Here is a 24070-nt window from a genome sequence, read left to right on the forward strand (position 1 = left end):
GGCGGATGGGGTAAGGGCAGATGTGCGGGAAATGGGAGAGATGCGTTTCAGAACAGAGTTGATGGTGGAATAAGGGAAGCCCCTTTGTTTAAAAAAGGAAGACATCTCCTTCGTCCTGGAATGAAAAGCAGATGCGGCGGAGACGGAGGAATTGTGAGAAGAGGATAGCATTTTTGCAAGAGACAGGATGGGAAGATGAATAGACCAGGTCGTCCAGATAGAGAGTCTGTAGGCTTATATTTGATCTCAGTAGATAGGCCGTCTTCAGAGATGGAGACAGAAAAATCAAGAAAGGGGAGAAATAGACCAGGTAAATTTGAGGGCGAGGTGAAAGTTGGATGCAAAGTTAATGAAGTCAGGTGTGAAGTAGGCAACTTCAATGCAGTCGTCGATGTAGCGAAGGAAAGGAGAGGGACGGGTACCCGTATAGACTTGGAAAATTGACTGTTCCACAAAGCCAACAAAAAGGCCGGCATAACTGGGACCCATACGGGTGCTCATGGCTACACCCTTGGCTTGACGGAACTGGGAGGAACAAAAGGAGAAATTATTGTGAGTAAGAACTAATTCCGCTGGACGGAGGAGAGTGGTGGTAGAGGGAAATTGGTTAGGTCTGGAATCCAAAAAGAAGCGAAGAGCTTTGAGACCTTCCGCGTGGAGGATGGAGGTATATAGGGACTGGACGTCCATGGTGAAAATAAGGCGATGGGGCCCAGGGAAATTAAAATCATTAAAAAACTTCAAAGCGTGAGAAGTGTCAGGAACATAGGTGTGAAGAGATTGACAAAGGGGGATAAGGCAATGTCAACGTATGCAGAAATGAGTTCGGTAGGGCAGGAGGTAGCTGAGACAATAGGTCTACTTGGACAGGCTGGCTTCTGGATCTTGGGTAGGAGGTAGAAACGGGAAGTGCGGGGTGTGGGAACTATGAGGTTGGAGGCAGTGGATGGGAGATCGCCAGAGCTGATAAGGTTGGTGATTGTATAGGAGACAGGGGCCTCGTGCTCCTTAGTGGGGCTATGATCAGGGGGTAAAAATTAGGAGGTATCAGACAGTTGTCGCAGTACCTCGGCCAGGTAGAGGTCAGTACGCCAGACAGCAACAGCACCCCTCTTATCAGCGGGTCTTATAATGAGGTTGGGACTGGTGCAGAGGGAGCGGAGAGCGGAGCGTTCGGAAGGAGTTAGGTTGGAATTGGAACAGGGTGTGATGCAGTCAAAACGGTTGATATCGGGAATTAGCAATAAAGAGATCCAGGGCAGGCAGAAGACCAGAGCGGGGTGTTCATGAAGAGGAGGAGGGTTGAAGACGGGAGAAAGGGTCATCGGTGGGGTTAGGAGAGTCCTTGCCAGAGAAATAAGCTCGGTGACGGAGCCGGCGGAAGAGGAGTTCAGCGTCATGGCGTATGCGGAACTCGCTGAGGTGTGGGCGAAGGCGGACAAAGGTGAAACCCTCACTGAGGACAGAGCGCTGTGCCTCAGAGAGTTGAAGGTCGGAGGGAATGGTAAAGACCCGGCACGGATGAGAGATGGGATCAGATGAGGGAGGGAGGCTGAGAGTGTCAGTAGAGAGGGAAGGGTTGGGGTGAGAGCAAGACGGAGCCTCTGAGGGCCCAAGAGCTGACGATGGGATCTGAGGGAGTGCGGATTGCAGAGTGGTGGTGGGGGAAGAGGAGAACGGCCTTTAATAAAGCCCGTTTGATTCATAGAGATGATTTTAGTTCAAATATTTTCAGTATAAAGTGATGGAAAAATGGCGGAGATGAACAACAATAAAAAATAATCCGGGATTCCATTATGGGGGAAAAAAAAGAAAAAAAAACACCCAATTTACAAAGCCCAGAAAGAAAGTCGATATCTATGGACGCAAGCCCCAAGAAAAGCATCGATGCTGTTATAGCTCCGCCTACTTGAATATAAAGAAAGTAATCTCTGTCTCCCTCTTCCGGACATAATCCTCATTACAGTCGACATACATCTCAGTCCAGTTAACTTGAAAGGATAGTGTTTTTTCCTATGAAACAAAACGACAAAACGAGGTCAGTTATTTAAAACAGAGTTGAGGAAAAATTTCTCCCAGAGAGTTGTGGAGGTGTGGAATGCACTGCCTCGGAAGACGGCGGAGGCCAATTCTCTGGATGCTTTCAAGAAGGAGCTAGATAGATATCTGATGGATAGGGGAATCAAGGGATATGGGGACAAGGCAGGGACTGGGTATTGATAGTGAATGATCAGCCATGATCTCAGAATGGCGGCGCAGAACGAGGGGCCGAATGGTCTACTTCTGCACCTATTGTCTATCGTCTATTGTCTATTGACCTTCAATTTGAAAGTAACCTTCACAGTATTAGATAAGGGAAGTAAAACACATCCAAAACAATTCTTGAAATATTTGCACGAAAGAAAAACAATCGCCATCTTTAAAGTATCCAAGCTAACTTTAAAACACAATAAAAACCAAATAATTACTTAAGAAATCTTCAATAAAGCATACAAAATAAAAAAAAACAATTAACTCATTTAAATGCTGCAAAAAGAAAAAAAAATGTTCCAGATAGTACAAACTTAACAACAGCCAATTACCAGTTCTCCCACTATACCTTCTGAGGTTTCAACGGTTCAAACCAGTCTTTTCCAGAAATAAAAATGAATTTGAAGCTAAAAACTTTCAGTGACCACCAGATCTTCTCGTCTTATCAGTGTTTACACAGCGAGACACTCAAGCCATTTTTAATCATTCAAACTTCAGGCTTCAGACTCGTCGTGAACGAAATACTTGCACAAAAGGAAAAACAATCGCCATCGTTGAATTGTCCAGTCTTTGTTTAAAATGTAAAGAAATCCAAGCAATTACTTAACTAAAAACTTTTAAAAAAGCATACAGAATAAAATGCTTCATTTAAATGCTGCAGAGAAAAAAATAAACTAGATGGTTCAGAATTATCTACAGTCTTTCAACAGTTCTCCCGCTATATATTCGAAGGTTAAAACCATCCGAACCAGTCTTTGTCGAAGCTAAGAATACATTTTAAGGTAAAAAGTTCTATAATCATCAAATCTTCCAATTTCATCGCTTTACACCACGAGACTGTCAAATTATTATAAATTATTCAAACTTCAGATTCGCCATCGGACTTGTCAGACAAGGAGTTAATAAAACGCAATGCTTCGGCTGGATCATCAAAAATATGAACTCCAGAATTTTTAACAAAAAGCCTTAATTTGACAGGCTATTGTAATAATGGAAAGAGCTTTTTTTGAAAAGCTAATTTCATAGATGAGACAAATGCAGCACGTTTCTTAACAATTTATCGTGGAAAATCTTGAAAAAAACGAAATTCTGAATCTTCAAATTGAAATAATCTCTGTTTTCTTGCAATCTTAATAATGCGGTCCTTGTCTCTGAGACGGAGAAAACGCACAACAACATGCCTGTTTTTACCTTCATCCAAAGATTTCAAAGCACCCGTTCTGTGAGCCGATTCAAGCTCCGGGGGTTGTGAACAAACCTCCGGAAACAAAGACTGAAACATTTTAGCAAAATAATCCAGTGAGTCGGCAGATTCTGATTTCTCTTTTAATCCAACAATTCGAATATTATTCCGACGCGATCGAGCATCCAAATCCACGATCCGTTGTTGAGCCTTTTCCAAACGAGACAGCCGCATTTTTTCAGCCGCATTTCGATTCACTTCGTTAAGATCGAGGCTCAGAGAGTCAATTTCCTCTTCAAATGTCTCTTTTTGTTGAGTTACTTCAGTGCAGTTACCGGTGATTCCAGATTCCAATCTCTTGCCCCAAGGGGCTTCTTCCGAGAACACGTCAGCTTTGTTTAAATTTTCCGTTAGATTGGTCGGGATTTCGCCTGGTACTCTTCGAAGTCGCCATAATTATAACTATTGTGATACAAATTCGACTGAATAGAGTTCAGATTTCAAAGTTTAAGTCGGAAAAGGGAGAGATTAAAGACGGACAATAAGCAACGAAGTCGTGCATGTCCGTAGCGGGAGACGGAGTCCAGAAGTAATTTAGATTGATTTATCTAAAATATGTTTCCCATAGTGGGAGAGTTTAGTATAAGAGGGCATAGCCTCAGGAGAGAGGGGCGCCTTTTCAAAACAGAAATATGGGGAATCTTTCAGACAAAGGGTGGTGAATTTGTGGAATTTCTTGCCACATGCCGCTGCAGAGCCCACGGCGTTGGGTGTATTTAAGGCAGACATTGATTGTTTCTCGATTGGACATGGCATCAAAGGTTCAGGGGAGAAGGCCGGTAGCTGGGTTTGAGGAGGACGGAAAGAAAGGATCAACCATGAGTGAATGGTGGAGCAGACTCGATGGGCCGGATGGCCTGACTCCGCTTCCATGTCTTATGGCTTTACGGAAATGAGGATTGAGCAGGAGACTGCAAGACTTTGTCTGAGTTTTATATTTGGACGGTCGGTGCTGGTACGGGTGGGAACCCACAACGCCGGATTTGTAACCCTTTATTATCTAATGTTATGATTAATGATATTCTCTCTGAGAAAATCGCTTAGGTGTGTAAATCTCTATCTGCAGATGATGGAGCTCTATGGCTTAGAGGCAGAAATTGCAGTTACACTGTATATTGGATCCAATTAGCAGCTAATAATTTTGAACAGTCGGCAAATATATGAGAATTTAAGCTTTCAGTCGCTCCTGAACAAGTTCTGTGTTTTATAAATGTGATTAATAGGCATACAGTTGATTTGAAATGATATGGTCAAACTCTTCAAGACGTGATAGCGGTAAGATTTCCAGGCATGTGGATGGATAATCAGCTGGCATGGAAGCGCCGGATCAGGAAATAATAACATTAAATATTCCTGGGGAGCTGCATGAATATCATTGTGGACCATGTTCATTTGTTTAATTGGATCTGTTCTTAATTATGGCTGTTTACTTGTAGATCAGCGTCGTCTTCAATTTTAAAGTGTTCGGAAGTGTTCTGGCGCAATAAGGTGGTCCCCTGTTTCAGCTTTAGTGGTTGAAATGAGCCAAGTGTAATTGCGGAGATTGCAGTTGATATTAACAAACTGGATTCATTAGACGGGACAAATAAATTACCATCCTGTTGAAGTTCTGTTCGAGAACGGTTGGAAACATCACACGGGATGTTATCGTGCTGGGAAGATGGGATTGTGGGATTACGCAATGTTCCCCAATGTCACCTTCTCTGAAACCCCATCTTGTTCTGCCTCTGACTAGCTGGTTTTAGGTCACAGAGCTTAATAAGTCTAAGAATTCTGCAATATCCGAGAGACTGTTGGTTCATCACTGTATTTTGGAAAACTATAATGATATTTTAACTGTTGCAGAAGAATCAAAAGATAACGACTAATATGTTCCTCTGGCTGTTTCTGTGCCTTAATTACAGGTAACGACAAGGAAACAACTTACTAAGCATTAAATCAGTATATAGAGTAGCATTTGTTGCCATCATTTTAGGCTTACACTGGGTGGAGGAAATTTGTCCGTGTAAAGCTCTAATTTATTCACATGCCTTTTCGGTTTTGATGATTTTTAAAACAATTTATTCTAGCGGTCGGTCAGATTTACTGTTGGAAATCATTGGCCCACTTCTTATGAGTTTTATGGGTCTTCTTAGGGGTCTCAACCTGCACGGAGAGGTTGAGTTACAAAAGCTGATACAATTCCAGCGGTGGATAAAGACCTTAAACCCCGCAAATCAGAAGCTCAGAGTTTGGTGTGATTGAGAATTATTGAGATTGGAATTGTCCTGACGAAGGGTCTCGGCCCGAAACGTCGGCTGTGCTTCTCCCCATAGTTCCTGCCTGGCCTGCTTCGTTCCACCAGCATTTAGTGTGCATTACTTATAGCAATACTGTTTGCATACTGAGCATAAAGGAAACACCGCTGCAGAATTCATAATTGTTAGCTTTATGGGGAAACGGAGTAAAACAAGAAGGGAAAGAATTTTATTCAAAAAAGGAGCAGTGAAGGTTTTACTTTCTAATGCTGTGCACCAGTCCAGTTAGTGTCGGGAATCCGTCTTTAATTTGATCTTTCAAAGGCCTTTTAATCAAACCCCGCCCCATTTCGTTACATTAGCAAATCATTCAAGGGGAAGGCGGAGAGTAGTGTGATTGATATTGGATTACGCAGCCAGTAATCGACTAGATCCCCGCCGTTTCGTGGGCTGTAAGGTCGATGGGCCGCAAAGGGAATAGATGGACATATGCTCAGACCAATGGCTGGACAGCGTTCCGGTGCAGGTCTTTGACTGTCATCTGGCAGGTCCATTGCGGTACTGAGTCTCCAGGACGGTGCCTTGCCCCTCACAAAACACAAACTATCCTAACCTTCCAGAGCTGCCGGTCGATGCGACAACCTGCCGGGAATAACACCTGGGTGACCAGGGGGTGAATGTGAGGAGCTGGAACCCTCACTGCAACCGCCTTTGGCTTGTGCTCAGGACGCGGCTTTATTAATGAACTGAAACACCGAGCTGACCGGATATTTCACCGCGCTGATCACCTGCTCCCTGAATTTCGACTGAGTCACCGCGTAAATAAATGTGTTCGTGCAGCAGCTGAAATTCCTCAGCAAAACCCCGACGAAGTAGAAGATCCATTCCGAATCATTGAATTCGAATCCTTTTCCTGAAATCTGATAATACATGAAATTTACAACCAGTGTCATCCACAGGAGGATGAAGCTGCCGGAGAGGGTGAAGAGTAAAATCACAGACCTCCTCCTGCTCTCCATCTCCGGGTCACTGCGGTTCTCCCCCTTGCTCTGACCCTTCAGCCCCTTACGGACCCGACTGGCCACTAAAATGTGTCTGACTGTCAGAGTGTTGAGCAGCAAGATCACAGCGAAAGGGAGGAACGGAGTTAAAACCGTATCGAGCCAGTCATATCCTATCCACCCGGGGTCAGTGAAAACATTGTCCCTGAGATCACACAACCACGGTATATTGTCGATTATTACCCTGGGTTCCCGTGTGAAGTATCGGGGAACGTTTTCCAGACAGAACAGTACACCGGTTGTTGTCAGAACCACAGCCGCAGTTTTCCCGGTGCAATATTTTCTTTTCAGCTTCTGGCAGCAAATGGCGACAAACCGGTCAAAGGTGAAAGTGACGGTGAACCAGACAGAACAGTGTGTGGCCGTGAAGCTCAGTACATCGATAAAACTGCACACAGGGGTGATGTTCAGGAAACTCCTCTGATTCGAGTCAAAATGACCTCGGTGACAATGGTCAGTAGATCGGCCGCTGCCATGGCCACCAGGTAGCGGGTGGTGCAGGTAGAGAGGCCGCACTTTCCCCGGGACAGGGTCACAATCGCCACTACATTCACTGGAGAGACAGAGGGAGAGAAACAGACACTGGGAATTACCTGACACATTCTCCGGGAATTAACACCGGATCGAGTTGCAGCTAAAAATGTCTGTGAACGGCTGCTAATCTAGCACCAGACACTGGTCACACTATCTCTGAACTGTTTTCTTCAGTGTGGAGATAAAGCAATGTGTGGGCCATCGTCGGCGATAAAAACGAGCTGAATGAACAACAGCGATCGCTGCTGATCCCGATTCCAGTCGCTGATGGGGCCGGTTTCACTGACTGAACCGTGACTGACCAGGACTCTGGATAATCAGCATCTGATATTTCCAAGATGAGATACAGAGGGGAGAAACACACTGAAAACACTGAAACAGTATTAGCAAACAGAGACTGAGTGGCTCAGTTGACGGATTAATTCTACACCGCAGATCAATTCGATAGCACAAGCGAGCAGATCCCTGGACACCGGATCGGGCGACCAGACCAATTTATTGACCAAAAGGCAGCGGGATACGATTGTGACAGACTCCACAGGGAGACGCGAAACACAGCACCAGGGGCTCTCTTTGATCAATAACTCAGAAACAGTGAACCTGACAATAAGCACCCCCCAACCCCTTCTAGTCACACCTTCTCGGAGAGCTACCTGTCCTCCGCACTGGGACAAATCTGGACAAGGTATCATTAAAGGCAAGAACAGCGTTTGAGTCGATACCGTGTTAGCAGAGAGACAGAGATTTAGTTCCCTTTGTCATTGATTATGAAAAATCGGAAAGTGGAATTGACAGGATCGATATCTCTGACTGATAGTTGTACAATGATCATCAAGTTGGAAGATTGTAAAATGATCATTAATAGGTTCACACCGGTAACAATCAGAAATTCCAAACATGAATCTCTCTGCTTACTCACCGGGAACTCCAACAACGGCAATGAACACGTACGATATTTTCTGCACACACCTGTACATTTCCAACAATGCAGACATTTTCTCTGTCCAGTGATTTGGCCCCCGTGTGTTACACGCGATCTCTCAGAATGAAATGCTGAGGCAGCACATGCCTCGGGTTTTTAATACAATTCAGTGACTCCACTGGGACAGATTTCAACAGATTTGAAAATAAAGTTTTTAAAATATTGCCAATCGATTACATCAGACACGTGAAATTCCCGCGGTGACGGATGGCGATTTAACTATTCAATTAATATGAAGAGCATTGGGAGCTAATTTGTCCCAATGCAGGTGACTGAACCGTCCGAGTTATCTTAGCAATTAAATGCTCTTCCAGTGTAACTATGTACTTCAAAGTAACCATTTATCAGACACAAAATGTTGAAGTAAATTATGCCATTGTAGCTCGTGAAATTGTATTGAATCACGAACACTCTGCCTGCAGGTGTTGTCGTGGGATCAGCGCCGGACCTCGGAGCGAAGGTTTCCGAGTTCGATTCCAGCTGGTTCCAAAAAAAACCTTTGTGTGTCTGTGTGTGGGTAGACCGACTGTCTCTGCCTGACCCTGCCGGACTATGTACGTGTCCATCTCCCATTCACTTAATCCCCTTGGTTTAGTCCCTTCTCATTTGTCTCCCCAAACTGCACAGTTCCAACACTTCACAAAATGGCTGCCTGAACAATAAACAAAGACAAGAACAGACGGCAAATTGCATTTATTAGTAGTGTATGTAGAAATGAAATAACTTCGAGACTTTTCGCAGCTCGAAATCAGGAGGCAACCCTAGATTGTGCCAGAGCAAGAATCATTTCAAACAGTTCACAAAAAAGGTTGTCTCCGTTTAAAACATAGGAAGAACAATGGTCAAAGTTGACATTGCATTTTTATTAAAGTATGGACAAACGGAAAAACCTTGAAATCCGACACACCTCCAGATGCCCCGGCTCACCCAGGTTATTGTTCAACCCCAAATCCGCCAACACACCCAGCTTTGTGCAAATCAGTCTGCATCCACAGATCTGTGCTCTCCAGAAAACCCTCAATGAACCTTCAAATCAGTGTCCACCCCAAAGCATCCGTCACCAAAAATCCTTGTGCACTCACACATTCGCTGACATACCCCTAAAGCGGAGCACATCCGCAAAGCTGGATGCTCCGCCAAATCCGTCTGCACCACTGGATTCATTGGCAAACCCCGAAATATGCCTGCATCCCCATTTATCTGACCAAACAATAACATGTATCATCCTGTCCTGGTGACGTCTGACCTACCAATCCCTGCAATATTGTCAGAGTATGTCGCTAGAAAATCTTTTTCGCAATCTTTACCATTTTCCTCATCACGGCTTCTGCCCTTTTATACTTAATAAGGTTGCTGGGACACTGATACTTCTTCACTTTCCTAAACGCCTTGTCCCACTCCCTAATCGCCTCTGTACACTCCTCAGTCCACAGTGATACAGCCTTTCTCCTATTAATTCCGTTTGTAATGGGAATCACTTTCATCTCAGTTTGCTGAATAACGTGACATAACATTTCATTGTAAAAATACACATCTTCGTCAACATTCTGCAGCGGTTCTAGAACTACTGCGAATATTGAATCTCCTACCCATTCAGACACACAAGTTGAAAAACTGTTCTTTAATCAAACCATTACCATCATTCAGCAAACAAACCCTCAGTGAACTGCGTTAAAATCTCAGCAGCAGACAACTCTTCGTGAGCGAGAACAAAATATACTTTCTCACAACTGAGTAGAAAGATTCCCACAAGCGTTGTAAACCATAATCTGTTTTATACAACTACCTGCTGAATCAAATATTTCTCCAGCAAATGCCGCATACGGTTCATTCATATTCACAACTCTACACCCTGCCTCTTTCCTTATAAAACTGTCAGCACTACCTCTCTATCAGATGGCCAATCACGCCAAACGACAATATAATCCTGCACAGTAAAAACTTAACTGTGAAAATAATCTCTTTTCCTGAATTCTCAAAACATTGGGGGATTCTGCCAAATGAGAAACAGGCTTCTTAATGTGTTGACGATGAAAACTCAGTCTGGGACAGACTAGGATGCAGATACTCCACCCATCAGATCTTCATTTACAGCTTCCAACATAACACCGGTTACACCGAGATACCTTTCTGCAGCTTTCACAATCATTTTATGTTTTTGCTAGTAGGACGAGATGTCTGATCAGTGCAATTCACAACATCCATTATAAGCATCACAAACTCTATTGAATCCAACAGTACAGAGGCTACTCTCTGACTGGGAACACTGTATTAAGTTTAGAAGTCAAAGTCAGGTTTAAATTTTTGCAAGGTCTCTGCATAAAACACACCCAACTGTACTTTAACCTGTTGAACTGATCCGCCTCTATTTTCCAAAGGCAACACCGTCGCTGTTTTCATATTCCCACCTCTCTCCATGACTGAAATTCACATTAACTAATCATCTCATTTGACCGACGCGTTCCTCTGCCAGTGACAGCAGGGGACAGTGAAGGGTCTGAACTACGATAGGTCTGATGGAAATCTGCCCCAAACTCAGACCCTCCTTGTCTGCTCTATCGCTCTGGTGGTGTTCAGTGATACTATTGTCGGTGGTCGTCGGCCGCGGCATCTACAGGGACCGGCGTGGCTGTCCGTCCACAGCTCCAAGTGTCTGTCCCGGCGATGTTTGCCAGACCTCCCTCAGCCTCCGCCGATGCAGAGAAAATTGCGCCACCAGCCGGCAGCAGGCACTCTGGGAGTGATGAACTACGATCCTCCACACTCCTGGTGAATATCCTCTGGAGACCTCCTGCACAATATATACTTTGTATAGAATGCAACAGTTTAAGAAACATACCAGGTCAGGCACAATCTCCTGAGAGGAATACTGTTGAAGTTTCGGATGCAACCTTTCAGATTCAGCTTTGAGATTGGCCCTTCCAGGCTACACTGCTGCCCAACAGAATTGTCCCATCTGCCTGCGTGTGAGCCATTTCCTCTGGGCTTGAGTTAGCTTGAATAGTCAAATGGGCACAGGTGCTGAAAGGTTATTTTCCCTGCTCCAGGAGTTTTTGACTAAACCTTTCCTATCCTATACCTAATCACAATGCCTTTTAAATTTGTATCAGTACAGGACCACAAAGGAGGTAGTGTTTATTCACTTATCGGGCAGGAAGGTGGATTATTTACTCAGAGCCTGGTAGGATATACTGCAGATTATTGAGAGAGGCACGAAATTACATCACTAGTGACTTGACCAATATATTTGTGTTCTCTGTAGCCACGAGTAAGATCTCAGAAAAGCGCTGATCGATCTTATTTTGTTATTTAAGAAGGTGGATGGATAATCCTGGAAAATATAGACTCACGTTAGGGGTAGACACGTTTCTGGAGAATATTCTTAGGGATTGGATGTAAAGTTATCAAACTCCTCACACATCAACATACCCATCGTCTCCTGCAGAGTGTGATAGTCTGTTTCCCGACGGCACTTTCGGCCGGCACCAGGACCATCCCTCCCGTCCATGTACCTGTCCAAGTGTCTCAATGGAACCTCATTTCACCAATTCCACTGGCGTCTCATTCCACACTCACACTGTCCTCTGAGTAAAGAAGTTCCCTCACATTTTACCCTTAAACTCTCTTCCTTTTACCCGGAACTTATGACGTCTTATTCAGGCCTCACCCAACCTGAAGGGGAAAAGCCTCAGTTTAGGTACGACAAAACCCTTTGAATCTTCCTCTCCAACTCGGGCCCTCACCTCCCGGAAACATCATTATAAATGTCCGCTCTAATCGTTCAAGGTTCTTGATGTTTTTTTCGTGTAGATGGGTGACCCTGGATAGATACACGGAGCTTAAGTAAATAGAGGGCTTTGGGTAAGCCTGGTAGTCTATGGTAAGGTCAGGTTCAGCACCGCAATGTGGGCCGAAGGACCTGTATTATGTTGTCGTTTTTCTATGATCCAAACTACGCACAATACTCCAGGATTGTCCTCAGTAACGTCCTTTACAACTTCAACATAATATTGCAATTCGTGTACTCAGCACTTTGAATCATGAAGGCCAATGTGCCAAAGGCTCTCTTCATGACCCTGCCCTGAACTATGGAACTGTATTCCCGGATCCCTCTGCTCCCCGCAGATCACAATCCCCGACCAGTCACTGTCTGAGTCCGACCCTGTTGTTCCCAGCAAAGCGCAACACCTCACATCGGTCCTCATTACATTCCAGCTGCAAAACCGTCAGACCATTTATCCAGCTGCTAAACCCATCTCCAAGTTTCGATAATCTGCCTCACTGCCACTCATGCTCTGTATCCAGGTGTCAGCTACAAATCCAGTTTACCTTATTCCTGTTGAAATCCAATGTTACGTGGAGCTGAGGAGGACGATGGCGCCTAACGGCGACTCATTGTTTGCAACTTCGGAAAGAGCTCTAGTTCTATTTTAATATCTCTATTTTCCCACTCATGATGCTTTTGAAGACCCTGACCTGGAATTACAAACTGACTTTGATTCTTTGCGGGAATGGGACCCGTTCTCGGAGTCTGACGACTGGTCGTTATTCAATATACCAAGGACGAGGGCTGGAACACCAGCGCGCCTTCAGTATTCCGGGATTTCGTGACTCTGGAGGCGGGTGGAGACGAGGTCGGTGCCGTTGCAGGAAATCGGTGCGTCGTGGGAGACGGAAGATCGAAAGCAGCGAGCTGGCTGTTGGCCGTGTGCCCGGAGACCCGATTTCCTCGGGCACAGAGCTCGGAACAAGCAACACAACAGTCATTTAACATCTTAAATCAGCGAGCTGTTTGTCCGGTCCCGCCTCTCGCTGTGAAACGGGGACAAACATTTTCCCTTATTAGAGGGGGAGAGAGAGTGGTGGGTGGGGAGGAGGGATATGGTTGCTTTGCTACTGCTTATGGGTGGATGGGGTGAGCTGGGGGGAATTTGGGGTGCCAGCATTAAACTGTCATTCATTCTTTGGGGCTCTCCTCTGCTTTCGTTGATGGTTGCAAAGAGTAGAATTTCAGGATGTATATTGTATACATTTCTCTAACATTAACTCCACATTTGAAACATTTGATACCTGTGAAATACTTCTATATCCTGTCCCTTAGAATGTCTGACAATAAGTTAACCGCTGGTGTCAGACTCATCCGCCTCTACTTTCCCGGCTCATCGTCAGAGCCTTTCTGGAACAATGGAAGCTAATCTAAGGCACCTCACAGGTGTCCAAAGACATTTTAAATACTCCTGGAGACAGGCTAAGGCCTCTGCAGTTTCCGTACTCGACTTCCACAAGGGCCGGTGCGATGTCTTGTCACTAATTGGAAATTGATCTGCCCTGATTGAGCCCATTAAACTATAAAATACAAGAGCACAACTAGGCCATTTGTCCCTTCGCTTCTGCTCCGCCATTTCATCATGGCTGATCCATTTACTGTACGCCACTGGCCCCCATTTCCATCCTTCTCTCCATATCCGTTCATGCCCTGAGCAGTCGAGAATCTGTCAACCTCTCCCTTAAATATACGTAAGGACTGCACCCACTGCTGCCTGTGACGACGAGCGAATTCTACAGATTCGCTGTTCTCTAGCTAAAGATATTCCTCGTGCTTTCATTCTAAATGGATGCCCCTCCAATCTGAGTGTCCTCTAGTCTTACATTCTCCCACCAGAGGTATGATCCTCTCCACAACAGCTCTGTCAGAGGCATTCACCATTCGGTAGGTTTCAATCGGGTCAACCCTCATTCTGCAGACCACAAGAACCTTGAATAGCTCCAGACCGTCAAACTCCTGAATTCCCGACAGGCCCGTTGGGATTATTTTTTGGCCGGTGCAGGTTTACCTTTCGTCCGGGAACCAAGAACGGGAAGCCCGATGCTCTCTCCGGTCAATACGTTTCCGAGAAGGACCTTCCCAACCCCGAGACCATTCTTTCATCATCCTGTGTAGTGGCTGCCCTCGCCTGGGAGATCGGGTCCAGAGTCACGGAGGCCCAACGGACTCAACCTGACCCATGCATCGGATCTCCCAATCGCCTCTTTGTACTCGATTCAGCTCGATCTCAGGTTCTCCAGTGGGGGCGCACTTCTCGTTTCGCCAGTCATCCCGGGACCGATCGGACTCTGACTCTCCTGAAGAGACATTTCTGATGACCCGCCATGGACGCTGACACCCGTTCCTGTGTCTCTGCATGTTCCGTCTGCGCCCGGGGAAAAGCCTCGGTCAAAGCCCATATACAAGGTGCCGAAAGATCTGGGAAGACACACGCACGACCCTGCTTCGCTCAGCCAACCGTAAACGAAAAATTGCCCACCGCCATCGTACCCCTGCTCCTGAGTAACGACCTGGGCAGATGGTGTGGCTCTCGGCTGGAGACATTCCTCTCAAGAACGAGCCCAAGAATCTCGCCCCCCGCTTCCTGCGATCCTTCGTTTGAGAGCATTGTCAATCCCACGGCAATCCAGCTCAAACTGCCTACGTCAATGCAGATCCACCCTACAGTTCACGTCTCCCAGTTTAAACCGGTTTCTGACAGCCCCTTGTGCCCTCCGACCGAACACCCTCTACCCCTCCCCCCTCCCCCCGTATCGTCGACGACCATCCGGCGTCCACCTTCCGGTGGTTATTGAATGTTCGCCGTAGAGGCAGCGTCTCCAGTACCTGGTCGACCGGGAGGGGTACGGCCCGGAAGAACGATCCTGGATTCCCAACTCCTTCATTCTGGACCCTTCTCTCATCTCGGATCCCAATTGGGACCATGCAAACGAACCTGGGGGGGGGGGGGGTCGCCTGGAGTCTCCCTTTGAGGGAGGGGTACTATCATGGTTCCGTTTGGTTATTCACCTTTTACCCTCCTTTATCCCTGACATATACCCTGATTTCAGTCATTAGATTTCCAATCGCTGCTCGTTTACTTAATTACAGTACACCTGGTTTTCATCAGCGACTGTGAAATAAATACGATGGCGTCACTATCACAGGCTGCCAGTTTGTTGGTCTGTTCTGTCTCGTGTGAGACTTCGGTCCCTTGTCTGATTCAGCTCTCGTTTCAAGATAGTCCCTGTTAACCCCGTCTCCTTGTCAAGATTCCTCCGGTTTGCTGTTCTACGTTCATGTCTACGTCAGCATCCCCAACTCAGTCGACGTGCCTGTGTCCCGCACTTGGGTTCTCCTCAGTAGCCCCATGCAACAGTGAATTGTACTGATCAAACACCTCGTCCTACTGGGGTAATTGAAATTATTGTGACAGCTGCAGAAAGATATCTTGGTGTAACTGGTGTTACCAGCTTTTCTTAGGCAAAGGGCAGTGAACAGAGTTGTGAATGTGAGTTAAACATATGTGGCATATGTATTAGAAATATATCATTCAACAGGTGGGGTATTTAAGGGGTTCATTTTTACAACTTGTGTAAAATGACAGTAGTATTGCCTATTCTAAACCCGGAGCTCCCTGTCTGATCCTTCCAGTTTTGGACCAATATGGTTAACCTCTCATTTATGTAAACTTATGGACGTATAGTACTGGAACGGTTGAATTATATTTTTGAAGAGAGAGGCAATTTATCATTTTATCAGAGTATATTTTGGAAGGGGAGAATGAAGTTGGATTCAGTTTTATATTTTGAATACGATATTAGGAAAGCACAGTTAAATTATGTTGTTGCAATGACAGTACTTTTGACATTGAAAAGGCATTTAATATTTATGGAAGGAAGGACTTTTGGAAATTAGGAGAGGGGAGATTGCAGCATTTCTTTCTGTTTCTTTTGTCATTTGGAAGGTTCCTGCAAGTAAGGGTGAGAAAAATATATCCTGGTGTGTATGAGATAGCGACTGGGACCGTACAAGACCGTACTTGTAATCCTTTATTATTTAATAATATGATTAATGATATTTTCCGAGATAGCGTCGGTAAATTACTATGTACAGATGAAGGAGCTTTCTGGATTAGAGGCAGAAATTTGAATATTAGTGTATGGAGTTGTAATTATTTATTAATATCTTTGAAAAAAGGAAATAGATGACAATTTAAGCTTTCAGTAGCTAAACATAAGTTATGTGTTTTACAAATAAGATTGATTGATCTGCAGATGATTTGAACATACGATCAAACTCTTGAAGACGTGCCAGTACAAAGATTTTCAGGCATATGGGTGGACAATAAGCGGACATGGAAGCGCTACATCGTTATAATAACTGATCAATAAAAAGGAACATTAAATATTCTCAGCTGTCTATGTGGATATTCTTGGGTGTTACACGAAAATCTTTGTTAATCATTTAGAATTGTTTAATTAGAGCTGTTCTGGATTCTGACTGTGTGGCATGTATCAGCTTCATCTTCAACTTTTAAATGCTTGGATGTGATGTAAGCATAGATTTTAAGATTGTGTTGTTATGCAGTAAAGTCGTCCCATGTTTCGGTTTTACTGGGTGAACTGGGATAATTACCCTCACAATTGCGGCAGCTGAACTTGATATTAACATACCTGATTAATTTTAGGGGGCAGAGACATTATCATGTTGTTGAAAGTGTGTTAGAGGACGGGTGGGAAAACTCAGGAAGAGAGTTTTTGGTTTTGGATATCTGGGCTCTTATCACGCTTGGAGTATGGGCTTGTTGGATTATGCAATATGTCCCAGTGTCGCACTCTCAGTAACTCTACTTTGTTTTCTTTTCCCAATCACATTAGTCGATTTTAGGTTGAACAGTTTAATACAATGTAAATACCTACACAGGACTGCATAAAGTGCACAAAAACAGTGCAGGCATTACAGTAAATAATAAACAGGACAATAGGGCAAGGTGTCAGTCCAGGCTTTGGGTGTTGAGGAGACTGATGGCTTGGGGGAAGAAACTGTTACATCGTCTGGTCGTGAGAGCCCGAATGCTTCGGAGCCTTTTCCCAGACGGCAGGAAGAAGAAGAGTTTGTATGAGGGGTGCATGGGGTCCTTCATAATGCTGTTACCTTTGCGGATGCAGCGTATAGTGTAAATGTCCGTGACAGCGGGAAGAGACACCCCGATGATCCTCTCAGCTGATCTCGCTATCCGCTGCAGGGTCTTGCGATCCGAAATGGTGCAATTTCTGAACCAGGCAGTGATGCAGCTGCTCGGGATGCTCTCAATACAACCCCTGTAGAATGTGATGAGGATGGGGGTGGGAGATGGTCTTTACTCAGCCTTCGCAGAACGTAGAGACGTTGCCGGGCTTCCTTGCTATGGAGCTGGTGTTGAGGGATCCGGTGAGATTCTCCGTCAGGTGAACACCAAGAAATTTGGTGCTCTTTACGATCTCTACCGAGGAGCCGTCAGTGTTCAGTGGGGAGTGGTTGCTCTGTGCCCTCCTGAAGTCAACGACCATCTCTTTGGTTCTGTTCACATTAAGAGACAGGTTGTTGGCTCTGCACCAGTCCGTTAGCCGGTGCACCTCCTCTCTGTAAGCTGACTCGTTGTTCTTGCTGATGAGACCCACCACGGTGGTGTCATCGGCGAACTTGATGATGTGGTTCGAGCTGTGTGTTGCAGCACAGTCGTGGGTCAGCAGAGTGAACTGCAGTGGACTGAGCACACAGCCCTGGGGCGCCCCCGTGCTCGGTGTCATGCTTTTGGAGATGCTGTACCTGATCCGGACTGACTGAGGTTTCCCAGTCAGGAAGTCTAGGATCCAGTTGCAGAGGGAGGTGTTCAGGCCCAGTGGACTCAGCTTTCCAATCAGTTTCTGAGGGATGATTGTGTTGAATGCTGAACTGATGTCTATGAACAACATGTGACCTTTTTGTCCAGGTGGAGGGTAATAGCAATGGCAGCATCTGTTGAGCGTTGGGGACGACATGCAAACTGCAGGGGTCCAGTGAGCGGGGCAGCAGTGTCTTGATATGCCTCATGACGAGCCTCTTGAAACACTGCATGATGATGGATGTAAGTGCAAAGAGACGGTAGTCATTCATGAAGGACACTGAAGACGTCTTCGGTACGGGGACGATGGTGGCGGCCTTGAAGCACGTTGGAACGGTGACGCTGCTCAGGGAGATGTTGAAGATGTCAGTGAGAACATCTGCTAGCTGGTCTGCAGGAGATGTTGTCCCGTAATTGGTGATGTCCTGGATGCCCTCCCACATGCGCCTCGTGTCGCTGCTGTCCTGGAAGTGGCTGTGGATTAGCTGGGCGTGTGCACGCTTTGCAGCTGCTTTCTGGAAATCAGAGTGCCAGCAAGATTGTAATAATGTATTAACTATTCAACCATTCCCTCCTTGCCCAGGCGTGTACAATTATGTACATAATCTATCACAATAGGTAAGAACACAGAGGGAACACAGACCTGACCTGCAGAGGCCACCCAAAAATTGGTCTGCGGTTCAAGGTGGCAAACCATGTGGGACCTCGCTCTCCTTCAGGAGCGTCCTCCTGAAACTTACGTATCTCCCCCATGTCTGGCATGTCCGTCCTTCGATTTTGTCTGATAGGAGCTTGCTGGGTTCCCGAGGTGTCTAAACGTGTGGGATTCGAGGCTGTCTGCCTGGCTGCTGAATCAGCCCTGGCATTACCCTTAGATATCTCAACACATTCCCCAATATGGGCTGCACATTCCATAATAGACAAAACTCGAGGGAGCTGTAGAGTGCTGAGAAAGTTGTTTGCAAAGGTAGGTTAAAACGGGGTAGCCAAAACAAGTCAGGAAACCCTCAAAGCTCCGTCGTCTGTGCATAACGGGATTCCGTCTAAAAGTGCTAGGCTACAGGCACAAGTCAGAGTGAGCAGCTCAGCCTTCTGGTCGGACACAGCTGTTTCGAAAGAGGCTTACGTCACTATCCCTCATTATCACACAGCCAGAACATCGATTCCTCGCTGGATTACCAGAGACCTTCCATCCTCATAAAACGTTGCCTCGGGCTTGAGGGGGTAATGCGGAAGGGGTGGGAGAGTCTGTCCTTCTTTCACGGTGATCCAAACAGTGGTGGGGGGGGGGGGGTGAACTTCGTGCAGCTGACTTCATGGACTGAAATTGTCCAGAGATGTGGTACAACGTCTTGGGTTTGGTCAATATTAAAAGAGTGTCTTACCAGATGTCCCGTCTTCACCTTTGACTCCTTCCAGTATCGGAGGTGGCCCGTGGCCAAGTCTTGCAAGTCCCCCTTGGTGCTAGAGGCTTGTTTCGTCAGGGAGTAGGAAGGAAACCCACGCTCTTTAGCTTGAACCAAGGGCAAATCCTAATGGTGGTCTGGGGAAGCACGAATCCTGTCTGTCACCAAAGGAAACCTGGAACTTCGGCCAGTAATGCACTGCCCACTTTTCCTTCAGCCTCACCAGTCACGGTGACTTTGAAATTCTGTCCCTCGAGGGGTGCATAATATCGGTTTCCTCAGTTTAGCACCACATAGGGGTCACATGAGGGTCGGCCTCCGGCAGAGAGGGTTCAGACGAAGTGGAGACCAGATTCAGTGCCCACCACTGGAGGGGGATTCGGTAACTGGGGAAGCTGTTGGTTGTTCGCTAGTCTGTGTATAGAATCTCCACTTGCAACGGACACAGCAAGTCTCAGTCTGCTAGATTACACCCCAGACTGGCGGTGGCTGTAAATTAAACCTCACACTGGGTCCCCCTGGAATTCCATATGCGTTCCGTACCAGTATTAGAGGTTTTGTCCCCTGCAAAAGTGCGTAGCCGGCCACAATTCTCTCCGATAGTCTGGTCCCAATTCCCCAGGGTTACGTTTGGACTCAAGCACTTTAGTGACGTTTACAGTTTGTTGGAGATCCCTCTCCAAGGCTTGAATAATCTGGTCCGTCTGTTCATTCTCATCATGGATTCCCACCTGGAACTCCTGATAGGTTTGGTATCTTAGTTCTGCCTTCCATTTCCGCCCCTCATCAGCTGAGAGAATCATGCAGCAGAGACTGAATGAACCTTGTGGGGTCACATTATACATTTGTATAGAACTGCGGACACACTGAGCAATCTGTGCTGGGTTTTCTTTTCTATCGGGGGCCGGATTCATGATCATTGTCATTTCTTGAGGCTTCCAGGGTGCATACACAGGAATTACTGAGAGCTGTCCCTCCTCCGCTGCTCATGGATTAGGCAGCATTCGGGTGGGTAATTGTCTCTGTGGAGCCATTAACTTTGGGCTTTTATTGGATTCTCCCCTCCCTGTCTCGGAATAATCCTCGGTATTCCCCTTCTGGATCTGAGGGTATAGAGAGCCTCCCCTTCCCCGCTGCCGCTGCTTTACCCGAGTGGCCACCGTATCTGAGTACTGGGCGGATTGGGGCTCGGGTGCACTCGGCCCCTGGTATGGTGGGGGGAGTACGGTGGGTGCTCATTCCTAATCATGGTCACCATCCTCAAACAGGATCGGTATCCCAAACATGGGATCGGGATCCCTTGTTTCCCTGTCAGTTCGAACTTTAGACTGACGTTCCTGCCCTTCTCTCCTATCTAGGCCGGCCTTGGTTTGCTTACGTTGTTTTTCCTGCTCTCGTTTTCGGCGCCCATTCACCCATTCACACTCCGCCTTTAGCGTCTCCCAACCTTCTGCAGTACGTACCTCTCTCCCTTTGTCACACGTATTATCCCTCCAACTTGCTCATCATGTACTGTTCAACTTTGCATCTGCCTTATCCTTCCATTGCCTTTTCAACAATTTCCACTTCTTCCCACAGTTCATCTTCCAGATCAGATTTACTGCGTGTTCTCAAGAGGTGATATCGCCGGCTCCCGCCCAGTGGCCACATTCTTTTCCCCAATCTTTTCATTCAGCGCTGCAGTCAAAATTCACAAATCTTTTTTCTTGTCTGGAAAACTCTCACACACGTTGTGTAGGGCTGCTCTTGGCCCACTCGTATCACTTGACTCCGTGCTCTCTAAGTAATTTACCCGGCACAAAGCCTCCTGCTCAATTAACAATAAGATAAATTTACCCAGCAGGCACCAGGTGCTGAGTTGATAAATTTATCCAGCATGTCCGTCTCCTGCCCAGTTAGTAAAATTAACCCGGTACCGCCTCCTACTCAATTAATAAAATTTGCCTACCTTATACAAGTCTTCCGACAGAGACATTCCCGATCCCGTCAAGATATGCAAGCAGCCTTCGGCGAGGAACCGTGCCTCCACAGGAACTGACGGTGAGCGACAAAAGGTGAAATACCCGTTGGGCACCTGGTCGGTCTCCACAGTCCCCGGAGTGGTCCGGCCGCTTACTCCGTCTGTCTGCTTCGCACTCTCTGTATTGGGATCCTGTTCGTGACACCCAATGTTAAACTCGGGAGACCAGTTTCCTCTCGGCACCACAGTTTATTGCATTCTCTTGCAAGAGTCTGAGACCCAGTTATCAGAGGGAAGGCATGTCAGTGCTGCCAACCATCTGACAAGTGGACTCTCTCAGTCAGGTTACAGCAGTATATTCATACATAGTAAGTCCCATACATCACTGTTGCAAGCTGCTATTAGAACTGGTACGCCCACCAAGTCTGTTGGTGCAAAACTTAATGTCTTAGATAACAGAGTGCACTAACTCAAGGCTTGAATATAGATGGATATACAGTCCAGTCCTTATCAGCTATTCCCTTTGCAAGGTCCTGACTTCATTCCAGACCGATGTTCATTGCTGACCTTATCGATGAGTCCTGACTCAAACACGAGTACAATATATATTATCAAATTCTCAATGTCCCTCTGACAATTAAAAGGAAACCAGTATAAGCCATTGAGTTTCTTAACTGCTGAAGACAGAGTTTACTTTAGTTCAAAAATTCCTGTTCAGTCCCAATTATTCTTTTATCTAGAGGTTACTTAGGTTCAAAATAATTTTTTATATATCCGCATTTCCTCAGAATGGTTTCTCCCCAGTGTGAATTTGCTGATGCCTCGAGAGCTGAGATGAACGACTGAATCTTTTCCCACAGTCTGAGCAGGTGAATGGCCTCTCCCCAGTGTGAACAAACTGATGTTCTTTCAGCTGAGCTGAATCGGTGAATCCCTTCCCACACTCTGGGCAGATGAATGGTTTCTCCCCAGTGTGAATTCGCTGGTGTCTCAGGAGTTGAGAAGAACGACTGAATCCTTTCCCACATTCAGAGCAGTTGAATGGCCTCTCCCCAGTGTGGACTCGCTGATGTAACTTCAGTTGAGATGACTGAGCAAATCCCTTCCCACATTCAGAGCAGATGAACGGCTTCTCCCCAGTGTGGACTCGCTGATGCTCCTTCAGTTGAGATGACTGTGTGAATCCTTTCCCACATTCAGAGCATATGAATGGTTTCTCCTCACTGTGATCTAACTGGTGCGTTAATAGACTAAAACGCCGAGTGAATCCTTTCCCACAGTCTGAGCAGGTGAACGGCCTCTCCACAGTGTGAACAAACTGATGTTCTTTCAGATGAACTGAATCGGTGAATCCCTTCCCACATTCTGAGCAGATGAATGGTTTCTCCCCAGTATGAATTTGCTGGTGTCTCAGGAGTTGAGATGAACGAATGAATCCTTTCCCACATTCTGAGCAGCTGAACGGCCTCTCACCAGTGTGAACTCGCTGATGTACCTTCAGTTCAGATGACTGAGCAAATCCCTTCCCACATTCAGAGCAAGTGAACGGCCTCTCCCCAGTGTGGACTCGCTGATGTAACTTCAGTTGAGCTGTCTGGGCAAATCGTTTCCCACATTCAGAGCATATGAATGGCTTCTCTCCAGTGTGGACTCGCTGGTGTCTGTGTAGATTGGACGAGTGAGTGAATCCCTTCCCACAGTCAGAGCAGGTGAACGGCCTCTCACTAGTGTGAACTCGTTGATGTAACTTCAGTTCAAATGACCGAGCAAATCCTTTCCCACAGTCAGAGCAGGTGAATGGCTTCTCTCCCGTATGAACTCGCTGATGTGACTTCAGTTCAGATGACTGAGCGAATCCTTTCCCACATTCAGAGCATGTGAATGGCTTCTCCCCAGTGTGAACTCGCTGATGTCTCTGTAGATTGGACGAGTGAGTGAATCCCTTCCCACAGTCTGCGCAGGTGAATGGCATCGCCCGAGTGTGAACTCGCTGATGTGACTTCAGTACAGATGACCGAGCGAATCCTTTCCCACATTCTGAGCAAGTGAATGGCTTCTCCCCAGTGTGGACTCGCTGATGGGACTTCAGTTCAGATGACTGAGCAAATACCTTCCCACATTCAGAGCAGATAAATGGCTTCTCCCCAGTGTGAACTCGCTGGTGTCTGTGCAGGTTGGACGAGTGAGTGAATCCCTTCCCACAGTCTGAGCAGGTGAATGGCCTCTCCCCAGTGATGAACTCGCTGATGTACCTTCAGTTCAGATGACCGAGCAAATCCTTTCCCACATTCAGAGCAAGTGAATGGCTTCTCCTCAGTGTGGACTCGCTGATGCTCCTTCAGTTGAGATGACTGGGTGAATCCTTTCCCACAGTCTGAGCTTGTAAACGGCATCTCCCTAGTGTGAACTAACTGATGTTGCAGCGGGTGATTTGACTGAGTGAATCTCTTCCCACAGTCTGAGCATGTGAATGGCATCTCCCTAGTGTGAACTAACTGATGTTGCAGCAGGTGATTTGACTCCTTTCAGGAGCAGGAGAATGGCCTCTCCCCAGTGTGAACTCGCTGGTGTCTATGTAGTGTGGACGAATGAGTGAATATCTTCCCCTATTCAGAGCAGGTGAATGGCTTCTCCCCGGTGTGAACTCATTGGTGTCACTGTGGTCTGGTTGAGCGTGTGAATGTCTTCCCACCATCCGAGCAGGTCAATGTCCTCTCACTGGTGAA

The 24070-nt window shown here is 46.4% G+C and overlaps 1 protein-coding gene and 1 pseudogene across 1 annotated transcript in view; both read right to left on the minus strand.

The window, feature by feature from the left end:
- Positions 1 to 24070, minus strand: part of LOC132385828 (gastrula zinc finger protein XlCGF8.2DB-like) — a 174753-nt gene that overhangs the window by 127777 nt on the left and 22906 nt on the right. The gene's annotated exons all lie outside the window — the stretch shown is intronic.
- Positions 18410 to 23737, minus strand: LOC132385827 (zinc finger protein 420-like; annotated as a pseudogene).

This window comes from Hypanus sabinus, assembly GCF_030144855.1.
Source record: "Hypanus sabinus isolate sHypSab1 chromosome X2 unlocalized genomic scaffold, sHypSab1.hap1 SUPER_X2_unloc_25, whole genome shotgun sequence".
Taxonomy (NCBI): Eukaryota; Metazoa; Chordata; class Chondrichthyes; order Myliobatiformes; family Dasyatidae; genus Hypanus; species Hypanus sabinus.